Raw genomic sequence first — 8,818 nt, forward strand, 5'->3', positions numbered from 1 at the left:
TGGTAGGTGTAGGATTTTGAGTTGAGCATCACATCGAAATTTTTCCTTAGTATTTCCTCGACCCCCTTTAACAATATGGTGTTTCCTATGACTCAAGAAAGAGAAAATGAAACTACGAAAACAAAAGTCTTCACGCTTCATATTCCTCGAATGAATACCAAGTCTTCACGGTCACACCATTTTCTTCACTTTCAAAGTCTTCATGAAAGTCTTCAGAAATACCAAAATCTTTAGTCGAAGATATTCATTTTTAGGGGTCGACTTTTCCTATAAATATCAAACTCCTCATAGACTTATAGACCTGTGTACACTCACAAACGCATTAGTCCCTTAACCTATAAGTCTTCAATACACCAAAATCACTAATGGGCACTAGATGCACTTACAATCTCCCCCCTTTTGGTGATTGATGACAATATAGGTTAAGTTTTCAACGGGGATAAACATATGAAGTGTAAATACCGATATTGAGGAATTTGATTGCAAGATATAGAAGAACTCCCCCTGAAGATGTGCATAGTGAGGAATTTGCTTTTGAAGCAATGCACACTTGAAGAGTTGAATCATGGAGATCTCCCCCTATATCTTGTAATTCATACACGCATTTAACATATAATATGAAGAATTTGAAATGCATGATGAAATATGGTGCCTGATGAAATTTAGCATGCGTGCAATAATATTAACGAGGAATAAGCATGCAGAATAGTGCATCAAAAGTATCAGAGCACAATGCATCAAAAGTATCACAGCACCATCGGGTTTAAGATTACAACTCGATCCAATAAAGTTTCAGAAGAACGAGAGTTGTAACTTAGCAAAAAACGCCCATATAGTAGACCCGCTTGAAGACTAACTCATATTTCTCCCCCTTTGTCATCGAATGACCAAAAGGATCGAAAATGAGGACTAACGCCCCTGAAGATAATCATGTTGATGAAGGAGCGCCAGCGTTGTTGGGGTCATTTGTTGATGTAGGGCCTGCCGCAGTGTCGTCCAAATCTTCATGTTCATCAGTGTCGCGCGATGAAGAATATGAGCTGGCCACCAGAGAAGGAACCTTGAACTGCTTGAATTTCTTCGGTGGAGGTGCAGACCAGTCAAAATCTTCATTGAGACCCATGTTCTTCAGATCCTCTTCACCATACAGATGTGACAGGATTGCCCAGGTGCGACCGAAGACTTGATGGAGGTAGTAGTGGTTTTTCTTCACTGCATTGTGTGTGGTAGTCATGTTGTGAAGAAGTGAACCAAACTGACGCTTAACCCATTTGTGATTTCGATCCACCTTCTGGTGAAGACTAAGCAGAAGTTCACGGTCAGTCATCACGCGCGGAGCAGTGGCTTGAGGAGTGGACTTGGGTGCATTGGCAGAGTCATGTGTGGCAGAGTCATCATTGGTGGAATAAGATGCAGCTTTGCGAAACTGACCATCCAATGGATGAATGCCTTCATCTATTACAGCTGGTGCCTTGCCCTTTCCATCAACTGAGGAATATGTCTGCTTGAGGACTTCAATGGGGGCAAGTAGCTAAGGTGATTCTGGAAATCCGCTTTGTAGTTGAGTGAAGACCTTGTCCTGAGGAATCTCATGATCCAAGGTGCATAAGGCTTCAGCTCAAACGGAGAAAGTGCAACATTGGCCATAGTCCTCATGAAGAAATCGTGATAATTGACAGGAATGCCATGAACGATGTTGAATACCAGATTCTTCATGATGCCAACAATTTCCTCATCAGATGAGTCGTGGCCTTTGATGGGACTGATTGTTCTCGTAAGAATACGACAGACAGTTCTGGTCACATACATCAATTCCTTCATGAGGAATTTGGTTCTTGGTGCCTGACCTGGTTTCAAAGGTTTCATCAGCACCTGCATGTAATGATGTGTGAGCTCAGGTTCACTATAGATGCAGCGAGCTTCTTCAAGGGGAGGACTGAGTGGTAGAGCATGAAGCAATTCAGAGGCTGGTGCAGTGTAGTGAGTGTTTTCAGACATCCAATTCAGCACCCGCGAATTCACATCTTCAGCATCTCTGGTGATGTGCAGCGTTGCATAGAATTGAAGAATCAGTTCTTCATTCCAATCACAGATGTTAGAGCAAAAGTTTAGCAGTCCAGCGTCGTGAAGAACACTGAGGACTGGTGCGAAGCATGGCAGAGATTCCATATCCACGTGAGGAATATGCTCATGGTAGAAGATCTTCTCCTTGTTGAACAACACTGAGGAATAGAAATTGGCTTGACTAGCAGTCCAGAAATGCCTCTTCCTAATGCGAGCAGAGTCATATGGGTTGTAATCTTCGAAGAATACGTGCTCACCGAAGAAATCATCAGCCTTGAACTTTTGCGTGCGTGAGAATGGATCCTTTGGCTTCAGCAGAGGAGTGTCAGTGAGTTGCATCACGACCTCAGGAATCTCAATCGCAGGTTCTTCAGGCTGAGGAATTTCTGGTTCCTCCTCAGTGGCAGTCTGCGTCGTTGGTTGTTCAGCAGCAGAAGTTTCTTCAGTGCTAGTGGCTGGAATTTCCTCATGGACAGATGCAGTGGGATGAGTTTCTTCAGAGCCCATTTGAATAGTTGGTGCAAGCGACTGAGGTATTTGCTGCAGCGGTGTGAACATTGGAGAGTTTGGATGCTGACTTTCCCAGAATTCATCACTGATTACGGGTGTGGAGCAGCCAATGTCCACATCTTCATCTTCCATTTCTTCAACGCCAGCCTCTTCAGCTGTTAACTGAGGCATAAGCGAGGAGATGATAGGTGTTGAAGGGATCGCATCCACTTCAATTTCTTCATCCAATGGTTCAGACGAAGCAGCAGAAGGAGTTTCTTCATCAGATCAGCTGGGGATCACATATTCTTCATCAAAAGGAACAAGGTCCTTTGATGGCCTGGTTGAGATGGGAACAACATCGATCGGATTTGCAAATGAGCTTGTCATAGGCTTCATTTTCTTCGGAGCTGAAGAATCTGAAGCAGCTGATGCTTTCCTTTTCTTCACCACAGCACGCTCTGCAGCCGTGGTCTTCGTCACATCTAATGCAGATGGAAGGATTGGAGTTGAAGTTGGTGCATGAGCAGTTGAGGAATTTGGTTGATTTTCTTCAGGCACAACTGATGTAGTTGCCCTGAGTTCTTCAGTTTCTTCAGGCACACCACTAGTGGGTGCCCTGGCACTTTCTTCAGCGGCTGGAATGCAGTCATCAGCCCTGGAACTCACATTTTCTTCAGCAGCCTGATTGTCATTAGTGGTGCTGGCATTTTCTTCAGTAGGCTGAGCAGATGCTTCAGCCTGAGGAATTTCCTGTTGCGTTGGGGCTGCAACATTGGAAGTGAAGTTATCCGCAAGTTTCACAAAACGAACCTTGGCTCCAAGCCAATCAGTGCGATATGCGTCAAAGTCATCACTGAGTTTCTTAATCTTAGTCTGAATAGTGTCAAGTTCTTCAATTGTCATAGAGACAATGTTTTTCTTCAGATAGCGCTCTTTCTTGTACCGCGCTTTCTTGATCTGCCTGGCCTTCTCAAATTTGCACTTTTCTTCTTGAATGAAGTGGGTCAGCATGTGACTCTGGCCAGGAGTCAGCTTGAAGTCAGGCAAGGGAGTTTTAGGGTCCTTGTGCCAATCATCAATGTAGTCGAGGATCAGCTTGGGATCCAAAAGCAATGGCACCTCTGATCCTTTGGCTCTAGCGGCCCTGACTTGCCTGTCTCTGATGATTTCTGCAAGTTCATCATCATCAGCCTCGTCTTCATCAGACGGCACTTGGAAAGCGACTTGCTTCTTTTGAGGACTTGGGCGAGGACCTCGTCCAGCAGTGGCCTTTGTCTTCAGCAGTGAGGGGCCAGCTGAGGAACTTGGTGCAGCTGAGGAACTAGCTGAAACACCTGAGGCAATGGAGATGCCGGCAGTCCTTTGGCACGAGGCGAGATGCACAGGTGCTGAGGATTTAGGCGGAACAGCTGAAGGCTTTGGCGGAGGAGCTGAGGACTTTGGAGGAACAGGAGCAGCATGAGGAATTGGCCGTGAGGGCTTTGATGATTCTGGCCGTGAGGGCATTGCTGAGGAACTTGGCCTGCGCGCAGGCTTCTTTGACATAGCCTTCTTTGGCTTGACAGCAGAGGCCTCAGCAGAGGCAGCAGCAGCAGCAGAGTCTTCATTGAATTTCCTCACTGCTTCCCTGGCTTGCTTAGCCAGCTTGGCTTGGCACTTGGCCCATTCATCAAGATAGTCCTCACCGCGCTTGAGGCTGGTGGGATCTGCTATTTGGCCAGGTGCCAATGGAGCTCCTGGGCATGGAGGATTGAGTGTGAATTTCTTCATGTACTTAGGAGTGACATATCTGTACTCCCTCCATTCTCTTGCCCATCTCCTCTCTATCCTCTGTTTGCGCACTTTGCGCTCATTCTTGGTTTCCTCAGTAGGTGTGCAGTACCCAGCATATATGTCATCAGGGATCTCAAACGCTATATTTACCTCAGGCCTCTTTCCTCCCTTCTGTGGCTTCTTACCATCAACCATTTTCTTCAGTTGAGGAATTTGAACAATTGAATTCTCTGAAGAAGTATGCAACTTTTCTTCGAGGAACGCTGCAAATGAGTTAAGTTGATGAGAACCTAGTGATTCAGCAGCTGACATGTGTACCTGTGAATAGAGTATAGTTGCGAGGAATTTGGAGAGGTCAAATGTGTTCTCAGAAGGTTTTCAAAAAGAACAAGTTTGAGGAATTTGACCAGATGAGTCTTGAAGAATTTCGCTAAGCTTTCTTTGTCTTAGGTTCCAGAGATGTGTAGATTAAAATCCAAACATTTGAGGAATCTTGAAGACAATCATGGATTAGAGAAACGAATCAAGAACGGATAATATGTGAGGTGTTTTAGTGTGTGACTCTATGAAGAAAAGCACCTTCGAATATTTTGGAGATAATCATTCGAATCAACGAGGGTAGTAAAAGTGACTTTTAATTACCCTGGACGAAGAACACGACAAACTGGAGTGAGGAGATGCGAAGTTCGTCTGTGCAGATCTTCCACGCCCTAACTTGGTAGAGGAAGACGACTACGGCGGCGACGGAGTGAAGATGTCCGCGGTCGGCGCGAGTACATCGGCGATGAGGTCGAGGCAGTGAAGTAGCGGCGGCGCTAGGGTTTGAGAAGCTCGAGCTGGAGAGAGAGGTCGAGCGGAGTAAAAGAAGTGATGAAGGGAAGGAGGGGTATTTATAGCCCCGGTGAAAAACAGCTCGTCCAAAGAAATTGGATGAACATGCCCCTGACCCTTCTCAGTCGCATGACATGTGTCACCCACGCAGTGAGAGGTGGAGATCGTGTTAGATCGTGGGTGAGTGGATAAGTGTATCGTGGGATGCGGAACGGTTTGAGCGGCAAAGCCGAAAATTTTGATAAGATAGGTTTTAAAGTTCCGTTCGCAATTTCTTCAGCTGACAAGGACACAGTGAAGATTTTGAACGAGTTTCAAATAGAACGCACATGAAGAATTTGTGAACAGATTGGGTTGAGTATAGCATAGAGGGTAAGGGTCCGATCACATTCACTTAGCAGAAAACCAACTTGAAGAAATAGCAATAAGTGAATGCTGTAGAGGACATAAACTCATATATATATATAGCCAATGAAGAAAAACGACGGGACAAGTGAAGACAATGCAAAGTTGAAGAATATGAATAATTAAGGAATTTCAACTTTTGGTGGTGGCGTGACCCACCGTATAAGAATGATGATTTCAGACACCACGTACAATTATCATAGGGTTCTGAGAATCAAATTCTTCATTAATTTCTTCACACTAAGAGTGTTATTCTTCATTGATTGAAGAAAAACGTTTCTTCATGTGTTGCACATCTAAGTCATCAATTTTGCACAAGTGTTAGGATGAGTGTCCTTTTCAAAGAACATTCGAAGATTCTAGGATATTTAGCTAACACCGCAACTTGCTAAATCTCTTCTCATCCAAGGGCTTTGTGAAGATATCGGCTAGCTGTTCTTCAGTCTTCACATGCTCAATAGAAATGTCGCCCTTCAACACATGATCACGAAGAAAATGATGACGAATCTGAATGTGCTTTGTCTTCGAGTGCTGAACTGGGTTGTGAGCAATCTTGATGGCACGCTCATTGTCACAGAAGAGAGGCACATTCTTCATGTTGACGCCATAGTCCTTGAGAGTTTGCTTCATCCATAGCAATTGGGCACAGCAAGAACCAGCGGCAATGTACTCAGCTTCAGCAGTAGATAGTGGTACGCAGTTCTGTTTCTTCGAGGACCAACAGACCAAAGATTGTCCGAGGAAATGACATGTACCAGATGTTGACTTGCGATCCACACGATCACCAGTATAGTCAGGGTCAGAATATCCAACAAGATCAAAAGCCGAGCCCTTGGGGTACCATAATCCAAGTGTTGGTGTGTGAGCTAGATATCGGAGAATATGCTTCACAGCCTTATGGTGTGATTCCTTCGGTGTAGCTTGAAATAGGGCACACATGCAAACACTAAGCATTATATCTGGCCTAGATGCACATAAGTACAATAAGGAGCCTATCATGGAGCGGTATACCTTATGATCAAAGTCAATACCATTTTCATCAGTGCATAGATGGCCATTTGTGGGCATAGGAATTTTGCGCCTTTGCAATCTTGCATGCCGAATTTCCTCAGTACATCCTTGAGGTATTTCTCCTGAGAGATGAATATGCCATTGTGTTGTTGACGAATTTGAAGACCTAAGAAGAATTTCAACTCTCCCATCCTAGACATTTGATATTCTTCACTCATCATATAGGCAAATTCATCACTATAACGTTGGTTAGTACAGCCAAAGATAATATCATCAACATATACTTGGCACACAAACAATTCTCCATCATAAGATTTAGTAAAAAGAGTAGGGTCGAGTGAACCGAGTTTGAAGCCTTTCTTCATGAAGAGTTCCTTCAAGGTATCATACCAAGCCCGTGGGGCCTGCTTGAGGCCATAGAGGGCTTTGTTGAGTCTGAAGACTTTGTCAGGATTCTTTGGATCTTCAAAACCTGGGGGTTGAGCAACATATACTTCTTCCTCAAGCTTACTATTGAGGAATGCACTTTTCACATCCATTTGATATAAAGTGATATCATGATGGTTAGCATAAGCAAGTAATATGCGAATAGCCTCAAGTCTAGCAACAAGTGCAAAAGTTTCATCGAAATCAATTCCTTCAACCTGTGTGTAGCCTTGAGCTACAAGCCGTGCCTTATTCCTCACCACAAGGCCATTTTCATCTTGCTTGCTGTGGTAGATCCACTTTGTGTCGATGATATTGTGCCTGCGAGGATCTGGACGTTTGACCAGTTCCCAGACATTGTTGAGCTCAAACTGATGTAATTCCTCTTGCATGGCCTGAATCCACTCAGGCTCCAGAAATGCTTCATCTACCTTAGTGGGCTCTGTAATAGAGACAAAATCATACTGCCCACAAAAGTTAGACAAATGTGAAGCTTTTGAGCGTGTGAGAGGACCTGGCGCTTTGATGTCATTGACGATCTTTTCAACTTGCACTTCTTTTGCAATGCGAGGATGAGCTGGTTGTCGTTGAAGAGTTTGATAAGCGTTTTCTTCAGCGCCATTTTCTTCAGCATTTTCTCCAGGTGCATTAGCTCGATGTTCTTCATGTTCTGGAATGAATTCTTCAGCAGATTCTTCAGTAGAAATGACATCCTCAGTAGCCTTGAGCTTGATAGTTTCCTCAGTGAAGGAAATATGCCCTAGAGGCAATAATAAAGTTATTATTTATTTCCTTATATCATGATAAATGTTTATTATTCATGCTAGAATTGTCTTAACCGGAAACATAATACATGTGTGAATACATAGACAAAAACAGAGAGTCACTAGTATGCCTCTACTTGACTAGCTCGTTAATCAAAGATGGTTATGTTTCCTAACCATAGACATGAGTTGTCATTTGATTAACGGGATCACATCATTAGGAGAATGATGTGATTGACTTGGCCCATTCCGTTAGCTTAGCACTTGATCGTTTAGTTTGTTGCTATTGCTTTCTTCATAACTTATACATGTTCCTATGACTATGAGATTATGCAACTCCCGTTTACCAGAGGAACACTTTGTGTGCTACCAAACGTCACAACGTAACTGGGTGATTATAAAGGTGCTCTATAGGTGTCTCCGAAGGTACTTGTTGGGTTGGCGTATTTCGAGATTAGGATTTGTCACTCCGATTGTCGGAGAGGTATCTCTGGGCCCTCTCGGTAATGCACATCACTCAAGCCTTGCAAGCATTGCAACTAATAAGTTAGTTGCAGGATGATGTATTACGGAACGAGTAAAGAGACTTGCCGGTAACGAGATTGAACTAGGTATTGAGATACCGACGATCGAATCTCGGGCAAGTAACATACCGATGACAAAGGGAATAACGTATGTTGTTATGCGGTCTGACCGATAAAGATCTTCATAGAATATGTAGGAGCCAATATGAGCATCCAGGTTCCGCTATTTGTTATTGACCGAAGACGTGTCTCGGTCATGTCTACATAGTTCACGAACCTGTAGGGTCTGCACGCTTAAAGTTTGGTGACGATCGTCATTAGGGTTTATGTGTTTTGATGTACCGAAGGTTGTTCGGAGTCCCATATGTGATCACGGACATGACGAGGAGTCTCGAAATGGTCGAGACATAAAGATTGATATATTGGAAGCCTATATTTGGATATCGGAAACGTGCCGGGTGAAATCGGGATTTTATCGGAGTACCGGGGGGTTACCGGAACCCCCCCGGGGGTTATTGGGCCTACATG

Source organism: Triticum urartu, chromosome 1A (assembly GCF_056163025.1).
Source record: "Triticum urartu cultivar PI428250 chromosome 1A, HENAU_Tu73, whole genome shotgun sequence".
NCBI classification, from domain to species: domain Eukaryota; kingdom Viridiplantae; phylum Streptophyta; class Magnoliopsida; order Poales; family Poaceae; genus Triticum; species Triticum urartu.